Raw genomic sequence first — 25,073 nt, forward strand, 5'->3', positions numbered from 1 at the left:
CTGATTTACAAAACTCCCGCAGCCCTAACTTTACGCCTGTGAGATCCTATGAACTCTGTAAGGGTGGAACCCTGAGGTTTGTGCTGAATTATTCAAAGATCAAGATCTAGCTATGGCATCTGAAAACCAACATGTTTTGGAAAGAAGCAGCAAAAAGGAACAATTATCAGGCAGCTGAGTGGGGAAGATGAGAATGTGAAGAGTCTAGTGTTAATTATCTCGAATTTCAGTGCAGATCCCATGGTACATTTACAGAGGATTTAACAAGGAATTTTTTAAACAAATACTTGTAAAATATTTTGCTCTGAAAAGTGAGGTTTTATAGAATCACAGAAGAGTTTGGGTTGGAAGAGACCTTTAAAGACCATCTAGGAAGGGACACCTTCCACTAGACCAGGTTACTCAAAGCCCCATCCAACATGGCCTTGAACACTTCCAGGGATGAGACATCCACAACTTCTCTGGGCAACACGTTCCAGTGTCTCAACATGCTCATCTTAAAAAAAATGATTCCTCGTGTCTAGTCTGAATCTACCCTCTTTCAGTTTAAAACCATTACGCCTTGGCCTGTCACTACAGGCCTTGGGAAAAAGTCTCTCTCCATCTTTCTTATAAACCCCCTTTAAATATTGAAAGGCCACAATAAGGACTCCCTGGAGCTTTCTTCTCTCCAGGCTGAAGAACCTCAACTCTTTCAGCTTTTTCTTAATTGGAGAGGTGCTCCAGACCTCTGATATTTTTGTGTCCCTCCTCTGGACTCACTCCAACAGGACCATGTCTTTCTTGTGCTGAGGACCCCAGATCTGGATGCAGTACTCCAGATGGGGTCTCAGGAGAGCAAAATAGAAGAGGAGAATCACCTCCCTTGACCTGCTGGCCGTGCTTCTTTTAATGCAGCCCAGGATGCAGTCGTCTTTCTGGGATGCAAGCATACATTGCCGTCTCATATCTAACTTTTTGTCCACCAGTATCCCCAGGTGCTCCTTCTCAAGGTGACTCTTAATCCATTTATCACCCAGTCTATATTGATACTGATGATTGCTCCAACCCAGGTGCAAGATTTTGCACTTGGCCTTCATGAGGTTCACATTGGCAATTCTTGAACCTGTCAAGATCCCTCTGGATGGCAACCTTCTCTCAAGTGTATCAACTGCACCACTCAGCTTCATGTTTCTGGGACAATTACTCTTTCAAGAGAGAAAAAAGATAAGGAAATCTTTACTGTAAAATGGCCAGCTCTGAGGCATAGTCTATTACTGAGCATCTGAGGTATCTGTATTTTGCTGTAGTGATTTTATGTACATTTAGTATTTATGTAAAAAAAAAGTATATTGTACATTAAGTGTATTAGCATCAAAGACTACAGCCCGTGAAATTCTGAGAAATGGCACTTATGCTCTGGCAATTTATTTCTAAGTAATTTTCCGTCGCCTGTAGGAAAGAAATGCAATGGGAGAATAATTCTCTGCCAGCATGCTTTGTTGTTTATCAGGCAAAGTAAATAACAGTGTGGGAGGTGAGTAGCATTAAAATTTCAAGGACTGACAATCTGAAAAGCTGGACCACAGTACCAGTATAACTGGACTTTTCAATAAGCCTTGACCGGGTTTTCCATTTTTGACAAACCACCGAGGCAGAGTATTCCATGAGTTCCTTCTTTTCATCCAAGAGTATTCACAAAAAGCTGATTAGGATGTAAAACCCAACAAAGTGTTTTGAGAGGCTACCAAATGAATGCAGGAGTTAGGAAGAGAAGGCTTGAAAGAGCTTAGTAATTTCTGTTAGGTCAATAAAATAGTTAGAGTTATTACATACACTGGAGATAGCAGCTTGCTCGACTTGACTAGAAGTGGGTATCATGTCCTGTATTAGCAACCTGTTGAAGGCTTAAGATATTTAAATACAAACTGGGGACTGCAGCAAATCTCTTTTATATAAGGAGAATTTTACTTAATAAGAATAAATATCATCATTTTTACTACTATTTTCCTGTCATTGTTCCACATCTTTTCTCTGTCTTTTGCCTACATAACAAAGGTGAGAGTAGGTAGAGAATTAATTACTTTTTAAATGAAATTTGTAATATTCTTACAACTCAACCATAAAGGACTGCAAAAGTTTAAAAAATACAGCATTTTTCTAAGAATTTTATATATAATGCTGTTTTTATGATGGTATTTATAGGTACGGTCAGGAGGCCGCATGACATCAGGGAGGCTGAGAGGGAGCTGCATACTTGGTTTCAGGCACAGTCTGCACCGGAACCACAGAAACCAGTCAATCAACCAAAAACCCCTCCACTGACACACAAGGTAAGTAAGCAGGCAGAAGATGCCAATGAATGGAAAGTTGCAAAGGCAAGATGCAGCAGGAGGAAGAAGAAGCTTCCCCCGAACCCCAAGGTGCCCCTGCAGAACCGCTTTGCTGCCAAAGAAGTAAGACCCAGCACCTCGGGGGAGGCACTGGAGCCGTGCAAGGCAACCTGACCAGCTCACGTGATAACTAGCGCTACCAAGAAAAAGAGATGCGGGGCAGTAGTGGGTGACTCTCTCCTGAGAGGTGGGAGGCACCCATCTGCCAACCCGATGCGCTGTCTCGGGAGGTGTGCTATCTCCCGGGGAGTCGTATCAGGGATGTCACCAAGAGAATACCAAGCCTCATACAGCCCACAGACTACTACCCATTGCTGGTGTTTCATGTGGTTGCCAGCGACACAGCCAGCAGCAGCCTAAGAAATATCAAAAAGGATTTCAGGGCCCTGGGTTCAACAGCCAAGGACTCTGGGGTGCAGGTGGTCTTCTTGTCAATCTTCCTGGTTGAAGGGAAGGGGCCTGAAAGGGCCAGACGTAGCTGGCAGATCAACTCATGGCTCAAGGGGTGGTGCTACAGCCAGAGCTTTGGGTATCTAGACCATGGGGCTTACTTTGAGAAGTCTGGTCTAATAGGGGCGGATAGAATACATTTAACTGACAAGGGGAAGAGTGTCCTTGGCCAAAGGCTTGCCAGGCTCATCAGGAGGGCTTTAAACTAGTGTTGCTGGGGGAGGGGGAGCACAATCCAGCCCACCACTGTCAGCATGGCGCAAGTGCCAGCACCAACTGCCTAGAAGCCGAGGATTGCAGGTAAGTGCAAGTGAACTTAAACTGCAGACCAAAAGAACTCCTGTTGCTCCAGCCAGCAAGTCAGCTTTGTGGGGGGCCCAGCTGAAGTGTCTGATGCACACAGCATGGGGAATAAACAGGAAGAGCTGGAGATGTGTGCACATGAGCAGGGCTACGACCTTGTTGGCTTCACGGAGACATGGTGGGACAACTTGTGTGACTGGAGCGTCAGCATGGAGGGGTACAGTCTTTTTAGGAAGGACAGGCAGGGGAGACAAGGAGAGGGTGTGTCACATTCCAATTTTGGATGAGAGGAAGGCCCCCTTGCATTCTAGCCAACCTCAGACGAGTCTGGGGGTCTACAGGCGGCTACACCAACCTCTTACATACCGGAGCGTGGTTTTGCTTGTATTCTCAGGAACAGAATTAAGACTCAAAACGGAGTCAAGTGCCAGGTAACTTTATTAACCCGACAAGAAGTTTGTAAATGCAAGAGAAAGGAGAGAAAGAAAGGAAAGAGGGAAAAGAGTTGCAATAGCTACCACCACAGAGCTGCGGCATCCCAATCAGTCGTTTTGATGTTGATTCCGTGGATGATTTTCCGTCAATGTGTATTCCACTTTTATGTTGGTTGTTTTCATTGTATTCCAAGAGCTGGTTTTCCTAGCCACACCCCTCACCTGGCAGTGATATGTATGCCCATTACCGGGTGATAGGCATGTCCATTATCATGCATTCCGGCGGGGGGGGGGGGGGGGGGGAGGGGCGGGGCGCGGGTAGGGCTAAATTTCTCAGAATCAGCTCTGCATTCAGGTTCACAAGACAACAGGAGTTGGCTTGCAAGATAACGGGAAGCCATTGGTCGGGTGGTGGTTTGATGTTTCGACGATGTTGAGACAAATATTCAACACAGTCTTTTACAGGGTGTCACTCTCTACATCAGCAACTGGCTGGAGTGCCTGGAGCTCTGCTTGGGGATGGAGGAGGAGCTGACAGAGAGCTTATGTTGAAGCTTATTAGTGAATCAACATTATTCCTCTTGCTGAAGTTCAGCTCTTTGTTCCCCTAGCATCTACACCATGCAATAACAAACACAACATGCCCCAGATATCTGATCTCCTCTACAACAAGGCATGCTCAAAAATTACAGATGACACAATGGCAATTGTATCTTTTTAAAGTGTGTGCACTCTCACAGCAGAAGTTTGGCTTTTGCAGTTATTGTTCATCCATTTTCTAGCATAATCAAAACAGTTTGTTATGTGTTGCTTCCTGTCTAGTGCCCTGACTAGTAGCCATAGACTTTTGTGCACAGGTATCTGAAAGGGTTAGAAGATAGTGGGGAGCTCCTTCTTTCAGCACATTTCCCACAGTAAGACTGCATAATTGGAAACTCTCCATCAGGAAGAGAGATTTCTCCACTTGTCTCTCCTTTCTTTTTGACACTCACATTGCTTCAGTAGAGCTCTACGGAAATTTAGCTCAAGAGTTAAGATCTAGTTCTGGACCAAATGAATGAAAGAGACTGTTCCTCCTTGCTACATCCACTCTGACACAGAAATCAGGACCATGATTTGCCACTCCTTAAGGTCTGCCCTAGGGCATCGTCTCCTTTTGTCTCACAAGCTTCAGTCACTTCCTGAGGCTGGAAAGCAGGAGGAGGTGAGATGACATCCTCAGCCTTCACTGGGTTAAACACTAGAGTTAAAAGACACATTTGACCATCTTTATGCCACTTTAAAAAAAAGCCTAATTTTGTTTTATTTTAGTTTTAGTGTTGAAGGCTCTTTCAGACTTATTTTGACTGATAGCACCTCAAGTGGATTGCAGTGGGCAGGTATCCCTGAGCTTCAACACCTGGTTCTTACTAAGGTATCACAGAGCTTTCAAAAAGGGACATAACTTCAGATAACTTTCTATCTGTTTGTAATAACATGCAAATAGACAAAACCAAATTATTTCCACTAATTATCTACATTCATACTATGGAAATCAGAAATGTCTTCTATGTGTCTGTACTGTAAGGAGAAGAACTGAGGAACGAAATACACCCACTTAAATTTTCTCAATTAAGTTTTATTAAGCACAGAAAATAGTTTCAAGATGTGTTAAGAGGTAAAAGTAACAGCTTCTCTAAGTGAATCCATGATAGTACAAAAACAATTTTCTAGTTAAAATGAATTTTCATTAGACACAGGAATCACAGAACGATCATCTGCCAATGACAGAAGACAATTATAATCAATAGCAGCGTGAGAACTCAGTTTAGAGAATATTTTAAATACCTGGTGTGAAATAATTAGAATCTCTGCTTCTGGCTTAAACACTCTTCTACATTCATTTCTAACCATTTCTAACTCATCCTCTTGATGGATTGAGACACACCATATCTGACACAGGAGTAATGTAATATATTCTGTTAAAGGCTGCTGATTATAAGCACATGTGCACAGTGAGAAACAATTAGTGTAATGATATAGTGATTGCAAAGCTTATCACAACATTGTATAAGATCTCATGCACTAGAAATTACCCTGGCCACCTTTTCATGCTTTCTATGCTACATTACTGCAGAATGCAAATTTATACATTGAATCTGAAAGGCTGCAAAGGGACCGATCTATATAAAGCCTATGCTGGGGAAACACTGCCTTCCAGCAAATCTGGAAAACAAATTAAAAGTGATTAGGATAAAGTGATGGAAATACAGAGTTAGCACCCTGCTCAGTATTTATTGAAGCAAGATGTTTCCAATATGAACCCATTGCAGGAAGTCTGATGGCATGGAGTTGGTTTACCCCTGTATCACCGGGCTCTCAGTCATAACTGCTTGCCCAGGAACCAAGATCCATCCATGCTTAGCACAGGCACCTTTAGTTGAGGGTGGTCGCAAGCAACACTTCAGCAATTTACATGGGTTATACATTGTACTACAACGTTACTGAATTAGCAATCTATCTTCCAACATCCTTCAGTGAAGGTAAGGAGGGGAGTGGTGCTGCTTGTGTGTGTTCATTTCTGTCTCAGAAGTAACAGGCAGAGGTGTGTGAACCAAAAGCTGCAGGGCGAGCCAGCAGATTTCTCCCCGCTTCTTCCTCTTCTTCTTCTTCTTCTTTTCTGTCAGGCCTGTGAGCTGACAAAGCTAAAAAAAAAAAAAAAAAGTGAGGAGAAGCCCCCCTCCCCAGACTGAGATGAGCAGACAGAGAAGGGGGCACAGGGCAGGCCAGGCCGGGGATGGCAGCAGAGGCCAGTGCCCCACACAGGCCGCAGGCCTCCCTGCCAGGCAGGAAGTATGAATACAAATAAGAGTAAAAGGAATAAGGAATGGGATACAAAGAAATAAGGGCACAGCAGCTCCCCGCCTCTTTCAGATAAGGATTTATTTTTTTCTTTTATCACTTCTCCCACTTACTTCACTTTTCCTCTTCCTTAGAGGTTTCTAAGCCTTTACTTCATTTAGTGACTTTTTTCCTTTTCCCTGAACTTTCTTTCTCATGCAAGGCCCAGCAGGAAAAGACAAACACAAGCCTGTGTGTAACGGGCACGGGCCACGGGGCTGATGTGGCGAGGGGCTGCAATGGCACCCTGGGCAGGATGAGGCCGCCTGCTGCCCTGAGCTGGTCGCAGCTGGTCACGACTGGTTCCAGCCGGCTCAGAGGCTGAGGTAAATCTGAGGAGTGTACAGTGTGCCTGCACAAGCGTATTTAAGAAAGAAACTGGCAGCTGCAGGGGAGAGGCTGGAGGGAGACACCCTGTGCCAAAAGGGACAGGGACACAGTAAGGAACTGTGGCCACCGGCAGCCCACACCGGGGCAGAGGCACTAAGGAACAGTGTGGGAGGGACATCAATGAGGGACAAAGAGTGGAAAAAGCATCACTTGCACAACAATCCCAGCCTCTATGGCACCTGTTGCCACACTGGGAACAATTTGACAGGCACAGAGTAAATCATGGTGAAAACAGGGGAGGTTTGGACAGGTGAGGGGTGAGGACAGGTTTTTGGTGAATGGATGTGTAAGTGCACTTTTTTCCCTCTGTGTCCAAATTACTGAGCAGAAGTTTTGTTTTGGCTAGAAATAAACCTATCTTCCTGGACTTGAGACTTTTTTGTCCATGACAATGCACAAGGAAAAATTCTTTTAGACTATAAAGTGTATTTTTGGATTCCCTGGGCATCCTCACGGGGCACTTAATGTTTCTTCCTTTTGTTCTCCTCCCTTCTCTTCTAATTCTTTCTTTGAGTCATCTGGAAATGGATGATAAACTGCCATGAGATGGTATCTCCTGCCTATACAGTTCTGAATCTGGAGTTCTTTTGCAGTGAGGGGATTGTGAGCAGTGATTCCAGGCCTTTAATTATAGAAAAATGTGACGTGTTTCTTTTAGCTGGCATTGAGAAACATCAGTTGCAGTTGCCTTTCGTTATGAGTTGGCCATTGCAAGAGAGAAAAATCATAACCCTTTCCTTCAAATACAAAGGGTCTGTGCCATCCCTGCCCTGATCCAGTGCCTTATGGAGCAGAACTGATAAGCAGGTAGGAACAGAGTATGGACACAATCAAAACACCAACTGCGTGCCCCTATTTTGTGTGTCAGAGGTCTCAGTTCCTGAGGCACTGTGCTCCCTCTTGAGCAGAAGGTATCTCTGCTCTGTTAGAGGATGGGCTCCACAGCTGATGTGTCAGTCTGTGCATTAGAAAGAAGGGTCTAGTTCAGTAAACCTATTCTTGATATTTTCTTGCTAAAAGTGTTTTTTTGTATATACAGCTTCCTTTTATCTCCCTGTGGAAGAACAGTGTACTTGGGCACATGGAGGTTACAAGTTTAGATCCTCAGCCCTTATTCACAGTTCAGGTATTACTTTTTATAAGGTATCACAACAGATTCAGCCTACCGCTAGGACAGAAATGTTCTTACTCTACCAAAATGCTTATAATCTAGGAGACAGGACAACAGATGCTCTCAGACAGGCAGGGGAGGACAAGGTAAGAACAAGACATGCTTGGGCAGTATGACAGGACAGCTGTCTTTGTCAAATATTTTGCATATGTACTTGGAAATGTAAATTTTAAGATAATGTATTGCGAAGCAGATCCTTAAAGATATTTACAAAGAATCTCTTCTGAGCATGAGAAATGGAATGAGGTGGGAAGGGGGAAGGGAAAAAAAGCATGGATATTCAGGTATTAGCAGCTGGCATGAAGCATTGGCTGGAGGAGAAAAAGGGAGGTGACAGACAAATGACTGACTAAGCAAAATGGTCAGTTCCAGGCTAAGCATGTCACAACTGTGCATATTCCAAGCTGCTTAACAGAAGAACATCAAAAGCAGAGGCGGCACATCAGCAATGCACCGTTGAATGGGACATCAAATGGGAGATTGACATGGTATTAGCATTTGCTGTTATTTGAGGTTGGTGTAACAGGATACCACTATGTTCTGCGTGAGAACAAGGTTGAGTCGGAACAGTAAGTCTTGCTTCATCCCACTAAGGTTTTAGGTTACTTTCCTGTCAACATTGTGATATACCCAGATGGTGCTGCTTGAAGAATATTTGTGTGGTTGGGTGCTTTGCAGCATGTTAAACTAAAGCATTAGCTGAATTTCCTTCATAAAAGCTCACTCAAAACTTCATTATTGCTGAAGTAACATTGGGAATCAGAGGACTGAGAAGAGTTGTACTCTGCACCTGTCTGATATTGTCTTCCATCTAGCTCCTACCTGCCCAGTTAGAATATGTTCAAGAGAAAAAAAATAAATAATCATTTAAAGAGCGTATCATTTGGTAATGTCTAAATTGCTGCTAGTGCTATTTATAAATGCTTCAAAATAAAATGAGAGTCACAGCAAACACAGCTGTAGTTTATTTGCTGTCACCCACCTGCTGGTGAATCTAGCATTGAGCTATAGCAGCTGCCTGTCAGTTTCAAACAAAAAAAAAAAAGGGTCCATTATTATTGTTATTATTGTAGTACTAAAAGTATCACCTGGATACCTTCAACTTGCAAAACCTGGTTCTTAATATATTTTTGTCAACTGGCACCCCAGAATTTTCTCCACTGCCAGTCAGGAGGTTCATCCACAGTCTGACACAAACCTCCTTGGCATTATGTGTCCTTCAGAGACAGTCTAAAGTAAGCAAGAATGCTGCCGACTGCTTGTGCAGTTATGTTTGCAGAAAATATTAGAGATTAAAATTCTTTAAGTTCCACATGAACAGAGTATTATTGTATTTGTGTGTCCTTGTATTTGGCATTCTCTGAAAGACAAGCTTCTGAAGATAATATATCAAACTTCACTATCTGCCTGTCCTAATAGATACAAATGTCATGCCCCCTGCTAATTAAGCACAAAAAACTCTCATCAGTATCCCACTCATTTGTACCTGGTGAGGATTTGACTCTGAAATACACCTGAAAATATGATTTTTTTTCCTGACATTTCTCAGCTCTATGAATTTGCAACGCAGCTAAATAACCAGATGGATTTTTCCTCTGCCCTGTGAAATTTATTTTTTAACTGTGTACCCTGAATATCTGCTTGATATCCATGTAAAATAGCCTCAGGATGTATGATGACTTTCTTGGTCCTGTAGCTAGTCACTATATTCTTTGGTCCTACAGGACTTCCTAACCATATGTGCAGAATTAAAAAAAAATAAAATTACATTTATAAATACAAAATAAAATGTTGTGAAATAGTGTCTTGTCCAAAAGTGGGAACATGTAAGTGAGAAAGGAACTACCAACCCAACTCTAACACCTGTCAGTGAGGGGATAGAAAGCCTTAATAGCTAGGTACACTGTATTGATCATCAGATGACAATTGTTTGTGCATCAAAGCCACATTCCAACACCGTAAGTCCAAACCACATCTAATCTATAAGCTGTTCCTGCTAGCCTCTTTATATTCTTCTGCGTGCAACTCTCTTTTCCTCAAACACAAAGATTAGCTCCATTATTTACTTTGGCTACTTGATTTTAATTGGTTGCATACGTAAAGTTGCAAAGCAGTGGTTAAATGAGCAGTGCGCTCTCCCGGGGCTCAACTGTTACAGAAGGAAAATTGGAACACGAAGACTCTGCCATGATGTGGCGAGAGCTGTGTTGGAAACAGTCATGGGATTGGTATAAAGATGAACAAGTGTTAGTTTTAAAAATAAAATGTTCCAAGGAACAGCTTCAGAGAGCTGGGCAAAGAATTTGATTTTCCCTTGATTTTGTCCAAGAAATTAAGAGACTAGGGGGAGGGGAGCTGCAAAAAAAGCACACAAAGTTGTTTCCTATTTGAATGGGAGTGAAGTCTGCCAACTGGTGACAAAAGTTCGCTTTTTACTTCGCTTACGGAATATATCTTGCTAATAGACTAAACAGAATAAACAAACTCTTTCTTCATACAAATATGAAGTGTTTGGAAGAGCTGGGGAGGAGGAGTGCCAGGCAAAAGGGGAGAAGCTAATCAAAGCCTTACATGCTTTTAAAGTCTGTATTTATAGTCACATCCAATTCAACTGGCAAATCCAATTTGGCAAAAATGCACATAATATTTAAGAGGGAAAAGTGTATCTTTGTAAGAAGTGTTTTCCCCTAGAAATCCTAGGAATATTACTTGTAAGTCTTTTAAAATACAAAAGGTTCAATTACTGTGCTAGCAGACCCTGCCAGCATTATGAAATTAAAGCTGACTTTGAACAGTAAAATATAGGTTACAGAATGCACAGCCGGGTTTCCTGGTTTAAATCTATCGCTTCCAAACTAGGGACTAACTTTCAATTATTTGGCAGATCTCCGGAAGATACCCTCTTCCTCTAGCACTAGAGAATGGGGCGTGTTTGCCTAATGTTTCACAGTCCTGACTCCGAGATTCACTTCTCTCTCTCCTATGAGAAATTATAATCTCAGGAATCATTGATTTCCCCCAACCCCTCATGTTTAATAGATTCAAATGCTAGGCCCTAAATCCAACAAAAGTCCCTTCCAATTGCACATTATTAAAAGAAGATAAAACTTAAAGCAGGATGTCCGGAGTGCGAGAATGAAATTGGTTAAATTGCTTATACTGCTAAAACAGTAGCCAAGAAAAATTAGGATCTTATTCCCTTAAATATTATCCGGCATTTTATACTGACATTAGATACTTTTTCAGTGACTTCAGGATACTTTTTTTTTTATATGAAGCCACAGTATTTTACTACAACCGTTCCTAGTTATTAGGTGAGTGAATTGGAAATGAATTCCTGAGTTTTGATCCATTTCCTCACAACTTGCTGCTTGACATTGGATAGGCCTGCTTTATTTCAAAGGAAATTTCAAATAGAACATTCCCTTACAAAGGAATGCGAAGGGAATGGACTTTAGAGAGCTCCCTAGAGATCAGAGAGGGGAAAAATACCCTGTTCAATGAGATTTGCATAGTGATCAGTGATGGGACTAATGTATCATGTTTATCAGACTGATTCCTTGGGGAAATTGGGAAGGGGGAAGGGAGGGATCAAAAAATGGAGCTACAGGGAGTCTAAGTGGGGCAGTGCGAAGCACACATGTGAATATTCCTAGAAGCAGTCAAATGGGAGTTTTACTAGAGCTCTGCATGCAGCATCATGGTACAGAGATGCAGCAAGAGGACTGATGAAGAGGGAGAGAGCAAAAAGAAGACAGTTTCAGTCCCCACAACTTACCAGGTGCTAACTTTATCAGATAGGCCGATGGTCTTAACATTCAGTTTTAAAAACAGAACTCTGAGTTACTCTGGTTTTGTTTTGTTTTGTTTTGTTTTTCTGGAAATGTTCCTCACTTTGCAGACTTTCTATAAATCACAGGAATTTCTTGTAGAAAAAAATACAAAACCAGTGCTGTTTGTGCACTGTATTCATTCTTGTAGTTGTAAACATGAAAGATTCATGCTATGCTACCATTTCTTGTGCCCGAACTTCATTAGTGCCCTCATCATATAAAAAAGATATCACAATGCCTATGGCAGCACCATTAACGCAGCACCACAAGCCCTCTGCATTTTGTCATTCAGTCTGGGAATTCTGATGATCTGAACCATCAGGTGTGAATCCCTCCTACATTGTTAGGCGTGGAAGTTTGCATAATTGAAAAGTAATTATTCTTTCACATGCAATAAGACTGTGAGTTGAATATTTAAAAGTATTTATTTGCCTTTGGAGCTGGAGTGCTATTGCAAATAATGGAATTTGTATTCCTAAATTATTTTAGAGCTTGTGAAAATCTACGCATGCCATTGACATACTATTTTAGCTGTGAACATTTTAAACACACACTTTTCCTAAAAAAAAAAAATTCTAAGATTTATTTTGTAACCTACATTTTTGCTCTTTCCATTCATAATAATATCAGCGATGTTCCATCTAAGCTTCTGAAAATGGTCTGTGGTATTCAGTTCCTACTTCTGCCCCTCTCGCTTTCTTCTGATGGAAATGAATACCCTGGTGCTTCATTTTCATGACAAAGACCACAGCAGAAAATAATACAGACCAAGTCTTCTCCTGACATTGACTGAGGTAAGTAAGGAGAATAGGATGAAAATAACACATTCCTCACTGACATTTTAGCATCGTTATCAACAGGAATCCATAGATACCAGTTACAGAGGTGATATTGGTATGCATCATGTTCAGCATTGCAAGTGCTGCATGAGTTACATTTTAACAGTCTTTTCATATCTGCAGTACCGACATGTATTTCAGGCATGATCAAAAGAGTTCTCCTGCAGGGAACAATGAAACATGATTACATTTGTCATAACTGCAAATTTAAGGAAGATTATTTGTGACTATATTTTCTACAATTTGGAGAGAAACTAGTATAAGTCTGAGAGTAGTTGCAATTTGGCTTTCACAGGTGTGGAGAGCCAAGCTCAGTCTTGGCCTTTCCCTCTGTCTTGCTGGTAGTGATCACTGCAGGACCGGAGAAGAATAAATGATTAGCAAAATATCAGATAGTAGTGATAAATGGGAAATGGCTGATGCTAGTTTATCCCTTAATGAGATAAAATTCATTAACAAGTGACTGATGATCTTTTCTTCTCTTTTTTTTTTTTTTTTTTTTTTTTAATGAAAATATGAAGCAGAGAGAACCCCAGCTCGAACGGCAAAGAGATGTGCCATCTGGGAGACACTTAACATAAAATCTGAGAAATATTGTTTTCTTCTATATATTAAAAATAAAGCAAAACCATGGGTGTTTTCTTAAAGCAAAATAAAGACTTGATTTTGCAGATTAGAAAACAGCTGACAGGCTGAATCTTCTTGAAGGTGGGGAATAAGAGAGTGAACTAATGTAGTTTACAGTAATGCTTAAAACTGTACTGTATGGCACCATTATTCAGAATGGAAGAAATGTATTTCAATCTCCAGGTGTGTTTTATATTTCCCGTGCCATTTTCTATGTCTATGCATATTTGTATGGTCAAATTTGCTGGTTTTCATGACTCATTATTCCAAAGTAAGATGTCTCAATCACTGTAGTTCAGATATGCTGTGACCAGCAGATCAAGGGAGGTGAGTCTCCACCTCTTTTCAGCTCTCCTGAGACCCCATCTGGAGTACTGCATCCAGATCTGGGGTCCTTAGCACAAGAAAGACATGGCCTTGTTGGACTGGGACCAGAGGAGGGCCACAACAATCTCAGTGCTACAGCCCTCTCCTAAGAAGAAAAAGCTGAGAGAGTTGGAGTTGTTCGGCCTGGAGAGGAGAAGACTCCAGGGAGTCCTTATTGTGGCCTTTCAATATTTAAAGGGGGTTTATAAGAAAGATGGAGAGAGACTTTTTCCCAAGGCCTGTTGTGATAGGCCAAGGGGTAGCGGTTTTAAACTGAAAGAGGGCAGATTCAGATTGGACACGAGGAATAATTTTTTTAAGATGAGGATGCTGAGACACTGGAATGGGTTGCCCAGAGAAGTTGTGGATGTCTCATCTCTGGAAGTGTTCAGGGCCAGGTTGGATGGAGCTTTGAGCAACCTAGTCTAGTGGAAGGTGTCCCTGCTTCTTGCAGGGAGGCTGGACTAGATAAGCTTTAAAGGTCCCTTCCAACCCAAACCATTCTGTGATTCTATGTTTCTATGATTCTATATTCAGGTAATTCTATCGACACTGAAGCTCATAGCATGATGCATTTTAGAAAATGGAAATGCATGACAAATCTTATTTTTGTGTAAATTATGGTAAATAGCTGTTTCAGGCAGATGCTTTGCTTTTTAAGCAGCACTCAGAACTTTGATCCCAATCTACTACCCTGCATAATCAAGTCCATTACAGGTAAAACTTGAAAGTAAACAATCAATGCAACGTACTGTCTTCCTCTGCCATGATTTTCCATGTATTAATATTGATCTTGAAGATATTACTTCAGACTGCAGCAAAAGTAACGAGAAGAAAATAAGACCTCATCTCTTCAATGAGAAAATAGGCTATCAATATCTCCTTCTTCACTATTCAGCACTGTGTTAGTGTCATAGTGTATGTACATCCAAATATACACATTTTCCAAGTATGGTACATGATGTCTGAAATGCTTGAATTCTAAAATAGTGGACATTTCAGTATCAAATGTTTTCTATCTGTAGCTTCTGCTGAAATGTAATGGGAAGGTTTGTTTCTTGCTTGTTTGAAAAGAAACCAACTATAAACCCCTAAGAAAGCTGTGAAACAGAAAACAATTAACTCTCCTGGGTAAACTGAGAAAGATGGAAAGTATGACCCATGCTTTTCTCCAGTCAGTCCATTCTCATGACAAGGATATAACATAAATGGGAAACAGCATGAACTTAACCTACTCTCTTTGCAACTTTTCACTTGTAATTTTATGTTTTTATGCAGCTGCTATAATAAATGTGGTACACTAGGCTATCTCCAGGAGAGTGTTATTTCAAGTATAATATGCTCTACTGTTAACTGCAGCTGTAATTTAATTTCTGTGTTTGATATTACTTATAGATTCTTTTACATCCTAAACAAACTACTCTTGATATATTAATTTATTCTTTTTTTCCTTGTTTTTCACCTTTTCATTTTTTTAAACCAAGTCTTTAAATTTTGAAAGCCATTTTAAGAGGAAAGCAGGAGCATAGCTTGGGGTGTTCCTGCTCCAGTAGTGCATGGCAAGATCAATTTGGGCATTTAGCTTTAGCTTTTACTCTTATGCAAGCCTGCCAGGCAGTAGGTGTTATTATGCCAGGAACTCTCAGCTTCATTATAACTTCAGTATGTTATCAGAAATCTGTATATTAGGCAGACATACTAAATGACTCTGTATTTCCTTACTTAAAGAAAATCTGATTTTTTTTTTTAATGCAGTTAGATATATCACAGAATCAGAATAGTTTAGGTTGGAAAAGACCTTTAAGATCATCAAGTTCAACTGTTAACCAAGCACTGCCAAGTCCACCACTAAACCATGTCCCTAAGTACCATGTCTACACATATTTTAAATACTTCCAGGGATGGTGACTCAACCACTTTCCCAAGCAGCCTGTTCCAATGCTGGACAACCCTTTCAGTGAAGAAACTTCCCCTAATATCCAATCTAAACCTCCCCTAGCACAACTTGAGGCCATTTCCTCTCGCTCTACTACTTGTTTCTTGGTAGTAGAGACTGGCATCCACCTCACTACAACCTCCTTTCAGGCAGTTGTAGAGAACACTATGGTGGGCCCTAAGCCTCCTTTTCTCCAGACTAAACAACTCCAGTTCCCTCAGCTGCTCCTCATAAGACTTGTGCTCTAGATCCTTCACCAGTTTCATTGCCCTTCTCTGGACACGCTCCAGCACCTCAATGTGTTTCTAGTACTGAGCAGCCCAGAACTGAAAACAGTATTTGAGGTGTGGCCTCACCAGTGTGTACAGGGGCATGATCACTTACTTAGTCCTGATGGCCACATGATTTCTGTTACAAGCCACCTTGGCCACCTGGGCACACTGCTGCCTCACATTTAGCCGGCTGTTGACCAACACCTCCAGGTCCTTTTCTATCAGGCAGCTTTCCAGTTGCTCTTCCCCTAGCCTGTAGTGTGGTGGCTGTGACCCAGATGCAGGAGCTGGTAATTAGCTTTGTTGAATCACATACAATTGGCCTTGGCCCATCGATCTAGCCTGTCCAGATTCCTCTGTAGAGCCTTCCTACCTTCAAGCAGATCAACACTCCTACCCAACTTGGCATTGTCTGCAAATTTACTGGGAGTCCACTCTTTCCCTTTGTCCAGATCATAGATAAAGATATTAAACAGAGCTGGCCCCAGCGCTGAGCCCTAGGGAACACCACTTGTGACTGGCCACCAACTGGATTTAACTCCATTCACTACAACTTTTTGGGCTCGGCCATCCAGCCAGATTTTCACCCAGTGAAGAGTATGCCCATCCAAACCATGAGCAGCCCATTTCTCCAGGAGAATGCTGTGTGAAATGGAGCCAAAGGCATTACTAAAGTCTAGATAGACTACATCTACAGCCTTTCCCTCCTCCACTAAGCCAATTGCCTTGTCGTAGAAGGAGATCAGGTTAATCAAGCAGGACCCGCCTTTCATAAACCCATGCTGACTGGGCCTGATCACTTAGTTGTCCTGTACATGCTGTGTGATGGCACTCAAGACAATCTGCTCCATAACCTTCCCTGGCACCAAGGTCAGACTGGCAGGCGTGTAATTCCCAAAATCTTCCTTCCAGCCCTTCTTTTAGATGGTCATCACATTTGTTAACCTCCACTCAGTTGGGACATTCTGTTAGCCTGGACTCCTGGTAAACAACGGAAAGTGGCTTGATTAGCACTTCCGCCTGTTCCCTCAGTATACTTGGGTGGATCCCATCTGACCCCATAGGCTTGTGTGTGTCTAAGTTGCGTAGCAGGTTGCTAACCCCCTTGGATTATGGGGGCTTTGTTCTTCTTCCCGTCCCTGTCTTCCAGCTCAGGCAGCTGGATACCTGGAGAACAACTGGTCTTACTATTAAAGATTGAGGCAAAGAAGGCATTAACTACCTCAGCCTTTTCCTCATCCTCTGTCACTGTATTTCTCCTCACAGCCACTAATGGATCCTTAGCCCTCCTTTTGTTGCTAACGTATTTATAGAAACATTTTAATTGTCTTTTACAGCAGTAGCTAGATTAAGTTCTAGTTTTTTATTCAATAAATTATTTTTTGATAATTTCATTGCTCAAAATATGTAAACATTGGTATCTTAAAAGAGAAAAAAAAGAGGTTCAATTTTATACTGGTATTTAGTAGAAAACTACATAACTGATTTATTATAGTTTAATATCAAGTTGTCTCTGTTTGTATATTTGATTCAGATTAAATCAAACTCAAACTGTTTACAATACAATAGAAGCATAATTTTTCTTTTGCACTTCTCCCCTTGATTTGAGTTTGAATATTTTTCTAATTGGATATGTTTTACCATAGAATTAATTTAATTTTTTCCCCTGTGTCAGCAGTTAGACAAATTACATGGTACCTTCTTAAGCTGTTACCTGCTTCTAGGGCGAAATTCAGGTGACAGTAATGAATCCACTAAGTGCAAAGGAGCTGAACAGACTTACAGCAAGCTCATGAAGCATTCAAGGAAAGGTTGACTTTGGGTTCAATCTGCAAGCTAAAAGGAAAAAAAATGCTGCTGCTAGCACTAAAAATAAGCACAATGAAAAATTTTACTATTGTACTTAAGTATTTTACTTAAAATGGCCTTATTTTGGTTAAAAAAATACAATGATTTTTTGTTGTTGTTGTTCTTTCCTGCAACTGAAAGAATGTACATCACCTGTAGACAAAGATTAATAGTGATAAGTAAGTGATGCAGTAGAGAGCGTACAAAGATACATGAGAATGCAGCCTGAGGAAATTCTCTCATCTCAAAACAGCAACAGTGTTTATGGAGGGAACGATAGGAGAAAATTCCCTCAGAACTTAAGGCTCTGACTATATTCATCCCAGGCATTTGAATCAGAATACATTATGCATTCATAGTGAAGCTCCTTTCCTTTCAAATCTAAGCCAGTAATCACTTCTTCGGCACTCTAAACGGAGAGGTCAGCTCACCTTTTCAAGTTGCTGTGACTGATGGCATGTGGTGCTGAGAACAAAACGTTGGACTACCTTGGCAAACTGTGAACTTTCCCTTGTTTTTTTTTTAGCAGTGGTTGTTACAGAATAGCCCCTAGGTAGAATGTTGTTTCCATCTTAGGCAAATTTATCGTGCTTCATCTGGTGGTGACTGTCCTATAAACAGCCCATGCAACTACATACACACAAAGATGACTGAGAAACAAGCTACAGTGGAAACAGAAATGCCAAGCCATGATGGGCTACTTCAGATGTAGGCACTGCAACACCTTCAGATGTTCTCAGACTGCTAAAACATTGCCCATATGATGTTACACACCTGGGACCATGCTTAGAACACAATCATTCTATGTTAAAAGTAGGTTTATAGGATGTCTTTGGGGAATAGTGCAGCTATATGAATATTTTGTTTTGGTTCAGTACTCTGATTTCAGAGTGCTCACACAACATTTATTTAGATTAAACTGAACTGAAAAAAAGTGCTCTGGGAGAGCACCAAATGAGTGCTAACTGCCAATGGAAGATCAGCCCACAGGATCAAACTGGAGCTAATCTGAAGGAGGAATGTATAGTTCTCATTTGCACTTGATCTCCCATGCCAGCTATTTCATTCTGCAAATCTACTCCTACTGCATGGTAACAGATGTTAAGGTTGACATAGCTGTAGAGAAAAATGAGGCTGGACCTCTGCTAAGGAGGCATGTAGAATGCCCTTCATTCTTTCACCAATTTGTGCACAACATGGAGAACAAGAATAAGGCCACAGCCTGCTTTCCCTTTATTCTTCACTTTAAAAGGAAGAAATTGCTGAGGAAGCACGAAAATCTGCATTATAGTTAGCTACTGAGACCAAAACAACATGGACAATAATTCTGGATGAAACATTCCTTCAGAGACCAAAAAAGCTAATAGTGCAAAAATGGACAGCATCAATGGATGCTGTCTTACAAAGAGATGTGCAGCGTAGACAAAATGTCATTACATGCAACTGTTGCTTTTTTGTTTAACGAACAGTGTAAATCACAGTAATTTGTGTTCGATTTTTAACGAACATACTGTATATTTGGGCATGAATCAAGGAGCATGCCTTGGCTGAACTCTTTAGCTCTTATTCATTTGTTTGGATTGATTTTTCCATGATTCTTAGTGTATTTCTATTGTACAGAGAAAACAATATGGGAGACATCTGGTGCCCACTAATTAAGAGAAACTCTTTAATTTACAGTAATAATTGGGAGATCTACTGTTAAGTGTATAAATGAGCAAAGGCAATTTAAAAAGTCAGGATCACAAAATTCACCCCTGATTTTTTTGCTGCTTTAATTTTAATTATTTATGGATCTTCACCTTGATAAAATACAGTGAACTGCTGTAAATGCAAATGAATCAGATTTACGCTTCCAAAAACCCAGTTCTGAACTTTGGAGAAGTTTGGAGCCAAATTAGGACCTTGACCAGACAACTCAGAACTATCTTTACTGTAGGGTCAAAAAATTTGAGGTATATTTTAATTAATTTAAAGTTATTTATCTATGTATAAAATTATTTACTAAAAGTTATTATTTATTTATAATTTTTGTCTTTGCATTTACATGACTGATTGATATGAAGAGGTGACAGTGTACAAAGGCATCAGTTGATGCTGTATCATTTGAATTATTAAAATAAGCATTTATTCCTCAGGTCAATTTGCTATCCCTTCTCCAACTTGAGATCTTCTTGTGTGTGTGTAAAGATATATTTATTCACTTTTTTTTGTCATATATGATAACATCTGTCTTCATTATTAAACAAGGAAGGCAGAATGTTAAAATGAGTAGGTCTTGATGAAATAACTTTTTCTATTCAAATCACAAGAGCAGTGTTCTTTTTCTCATCCCATTGCTTGGGAAAACACTGAATGGTAGACATTACAATGTTCAGAAAATCAATGTATCCATGACAGACGAAGAAAGATAAGGGCAGTACAGTCTCTGACATCGAGCAGTCATAGACAGGGTTATTAACAGAGGTGCTGCTGAATTGCCAAAACTCTGCTTAAGGCAGTGTAGGTCAAAATCTGCACCTGAAACTTTATCCCCAATACCAAAGTAAGAATGTGGCCTCAGGAGAGAGAAAGGGAGCTGCACCTTTGTTTTTGAAGTGGCTGGGAGCTGATCTCAGCAATACAATATGTTCAATTCAGGAGAGGGGAATAGAAGGAGAAAGAAGAAAAATATCTATTTCTGGGAAAATCTAGCCATATTTTCAAATGCCATCATTTCTTCAGCTTTGCAAATGGCTGTACTGTGTTGCTGGAATCAACTCCCTGTCACCTGGAAAATGAAGTCTAACTAGATGGCATCCTGATGAATTTCTGTGGGACTTCTAGATGTACAAGCACTTGGCTGGAGGTATACAGTGCATGTGGCCTGCCCTGGACGGCCAGGCAGAGTAGCTCACACAGGTCCTGTGTGTGCCACAGACAGAGAGGTTGTACACAAGCAGAAATGAGCAATGTGTCTCTCCCTTTGACTTCTGAAGGTGAAACGCTGGTATTGAAAAGGGTTTGCATATCACGCTGAAATTTTAAACCATTCAGATCTGGACATGTAACACAAAGTAAGATGCAGTCACTACTTTGTTGTTTCCAGGTAGATTAGTGACTACTTGTGCTTTTAAAAGTGGTCTTTATGAGAAAGACCAGACCTAAACATAGGTATCTATACCTTCCTAATTATGAAAATTAAGGCCACAGATTTGAAATGTTTAGCTGGTATTATTTATTTTCTGAAAAGCAGCATCACAACTGCAGTAGAAAGAATGTTTGTTTGGTTCGTGATGATTCTGAGAATAGAAAGGAAAATTTACATCTGCATTTTTGACATTTCCTGATTTTAAGGGAACTTTAACTTTAGGTTAAAAATGTTGCTTTTGAGACCTCAGTGTACATTGCAAATTGAGCTATTGACCTAAATAGAAAATTAACATTATTTTACTTTTTTTAGGATCATTTGTAGATAAGGTAAAATGTGTATTTCCCCAAAGCTAGTAAGCTTTACTTTCTGCTAATGTTTTAATTTTTGCTGAGGTCTAGTATGTCAAGTTGTTGTGCCTGGTAATTCAATATATTGCTTTCACAAATGTTAATCTACTCTTAATCATGTTTTCTTGTGCCTAGGTCTACTAGCCAACCTAAGTCTATTCCCAATCTAATGTTATCTCAAAGGTATAAAAAGGGGAAACCTATATCAAGCATTTTGCATTGATTTTTACAAAAAATGTCAAAACATGTCACAATGTTATTCATGTCAGCATTTCTCTGAGGATTTGGTGTTTACATATAAAAAAAAAATCCTTCTTCTTTGCAGTACTGGAGATGTCTGCCCAGTCAATGCTTTAAATTTTGTCTCCATTTTAAATTGGTTTAGAGTAACTTTTACTCTTATGTTCTGATTCTGCTCTCTCACTTGACTGTTGTTACCTCAGTGTGATTACGCCTACTGCTGTGACTGAGTTTATGAAAGGCAGGTCCTGCTTGATTAACCTGATCTCCTTCTATGACAAGATAACAACACAGTGGATGAGGGAAAGGCTGTGGATATAGTCTACCTAGACTTTAGTAATGCCTTTGACACCATTTCCCACAGCATTCTACTGGAGAAACTGGCTGCTCATGGCTTGGATTGGCATACTCTTCAATGGGTGAAAATCTGGCTGGATGGCCGAGCCCAAAAAGTTGTAGTGAATGGAGTTAAATCCAGTTGGTGGCCAGTCACAAGTGGTGTTCCCCTGGGCTCAGTATTGAGGCCAGTTATGTTCAATGTCTTTATCTGTGATCTGGATGAGGGAATTGAATGCACCCTCAGTAAGTCTGCAGACAATACCAAGTTGCGTGGGAGTGTTGATCTCTTGACGGTAGGAATCATAGAATCGTAGATGGGTTTGGATTGGAAGAGACTTTAAAGATCATCTAGTTCCAACCCCCCTGCCATAGGCAGAGACACTTCCCACTAGATCATCTTGCTCAAAGCCCCATCCCCTTGAATGTTTCCAGGGATGGGGCATCCACAACTTTTCTGGACAACCTGTTCCAGTGCCTCATCACCTTCTTTTGATGCTGCCCAGGATCTGGTTAGATTTCTGGAATGCAAGCGCACATTGCTGGGTCATGTTGAGCTTCCCATCAACCAGCAGCCTTAAGTCCTTCTCCTCAGGACTGCTCTCAATCCATTCTCTGCCCAGCCTTTATCTGTGCTTGAGATTGCTCTATCCCATGTGCAGGACCTTGCACTTGGCCTTGCTGAACTTCATGAGTTTCACACAGGCCCACTTCCCAAGTCTATTCCTCTGGATGGCATCCCTTCCCTCCAGCATGGAAGGCTCTACAGAGGAACCTGGACAGGCTAGATCGATGGGCTGAGGCGAATTGTATGAGATTCAACAAAACTAATTGCCAGATCCTGCACCTGGGTCACAACCACCCCATGCAATGCTACAGGCTGGGGGAAAAGTGACTGCAAAGCTGCCTGACAGGAAAGGACCTGGTAATGTTGGTCAACAGCCGGCTAAATGTGAGGCAGCAGTGTGCCCAGGTGGCCAAGGTGGCCAACAGCATCCTGGCTTGTATCAGAAATAGTATGGCCAGCAGGAGTAGGGAAGTGATCATCTCAGCACTGGTGAGGCTGCACCTCAAATACCATGTTCAGTCTTGGGCCCTTGACTGCAAGAAACACATTGAGGTGCTGGAGCTTGTCCAAGGAAGAGCAATGAAACTGGTGAAGGATCTAGAGCACAAGTCTTATGAGGAGCAGCTGAGGGAACTGGAGTTGTTTAGTCTGGAGAAAAGGAGGCTTAGGGCCCACCATAGTGTTCTCTACAACTGCCTGAAAGGAGGTTGTAGTGAGGTGGATGCCAGTCTCTACTACCAAGAAACAAGTAGTAGAGCAAGAGGAAATGGCCTCAAGTTGAGCTAGGGGAGGTTTAGATTGGATATTAGGAGAAATCTCTTCACTGAAAGGGTTGTCCAGCATTGGAACAGGCTGTCCAGGAAAATGGTTGAGTTACCAATCCTGGAATTATTTAAATGACATTTAGCTGTAGCACTTAGGGATGGTTTAGTGGTGAACTTGGTCGGGTTAGATTTGCTTGATGATCTTAAACGTCTTTTCCAACGTAAATCATTCTATGATTCTATGACTTGAGAAATATATTACTTTAGAAAATCAGGCCCTTGATTTTTGCTGAACTCAAAATGATATAAATAAGTGCAGATGTTCTTTATTTAATTTCTATTTAATCTATTCTGGTCCAGCTTCCAGTCAGCATGTGGAAATGTATTGTAACAGATACTCTTTTCACCTTGAAAAGTTTATGGTTTTTTTAGAATTACAGATTATTTGTGATAATTTTTAAGTGCCTCTCATAAAATTTACAGAGCACCTACTTATTCTCTATTAATCATACATAGTTCTTAATATCCATAGCCTTAGTGCTTTGGCATTGGTGTTCTGTCACAGATTTCAATTTTCCAAAGCACCAAACAATAAAAATCTTAGAGATTTTTGACATTATTATAATTACTAAGCAGATTACTGCTTCCAGCACATGACAGTTTCTTCAAATGTCCTTGGGGAATTGTGACTATGATGGAGCACCTTGCTAAACCTTAAAAAAAAAAGTAAACATTTTGTCATAGAATCACATTCTGGGTGAAGGAGCCATTGACACCATAAGGTGTCAATAAAGTTCCTAAAAAGTAAGAGGAAGTTATGCCACTTGATAGCAAGGTGACTAGTCGGTCGTGTGCTCTCTCTGGAGAATCGTGAAGCTGTATCTGCACTTCAGTGATGGGTATTCGGCCAGGACTCTCTGGGAAGGTCAGAACAGCAGGATGTGCATGCCTTGCTCCAACTGTGCAATATTTCCCTTGAAACTATGCGAAGATTTATCTCGCTGTCATGTCCTCCAAATGTCCGAAGCAGCAAGTTCAAATTCCCTATGGTCCTACTTGCATTTCTCAGTGCTGTTTTTGATTGCAGACAGTTTATTCCCTTTCCTCTCTACATTTTCCTCTCTAGTTTATGATGCACAAAGGTATAGATGTATAATATTCTAACCAAATACAAAGATATTGGAGATAGGAAAGTTTGCAGGAAGATAGGACTTTGTAGACTGACAAAAAAAAAGTATTCCTGTGAAGATTGATTAGGCCATCTTTAAATTCACTTGACTGATCTCCAGGTCCTATTTTGACAACTCTGATTGGTTAAAAAGTAGGATTTAGCTGATGATCATTTACCTAAATTTCACCAGCTGGTGAAATTCCTGGTTCACAGGTAATTGATTCATAATAATTTAAAAATTCCTTAGAAACTGGTGGTTACCTTTCCAGATAATCTTTAAGATGTGTTATTCATCAAATTGCAAAAATCCAAATTACTGGAACCTCAGGTGCTAATTAACCCAAGAAAGCAAAACTAATTATCTTTGTGGCATGTCACATAGATGTAAATTTATACTTCTTCACACTGGATCATGTATATCACTCACAGAAGATATTTAAACTCATGCCTATTAGGAGAAAGAGCAAGTGCATTACACTGTATTTGATGACAACAGTTATTTTCACATGCTGTGGAAGCAAAGAAAGATTCCCATGTGAAAATAGCTTTCCACTCATGGATATGGATATCATATCCATATCATGGATATGGACCAGAATGCAGAGAAAAATAGGCATTAATAAAAATTAGAAGCTGTAAAAAAGCAAAGGATTTTGAAACTCTGAGATGTTTAACATTGGTACATTCTTTCAATGTTTGTTATTTTTCTCATCTTTGACATTAATTTACTTCACATTTGCAGATCTTCAAGATTTTCACAAGGGTTAGAAATCTACTTTCCTTTCTCTTTGTA

Source organism: Chlamydotis macqueenii, chromosome 1 (assembly GCF_036417535.1).
Source record: "Chlamydotis macqueenii isolate bChlMac1 chromosome 1, bChlMac1.mat, whole genome shotgun sequence".
NCBI classification, from domain to species: domain Eukaryota; kingdom Metazoa; phylum Chordata; class Aves; order Otidiformes; family Otididae; genus Chlamydotis; species Chlamydotis macqueenii.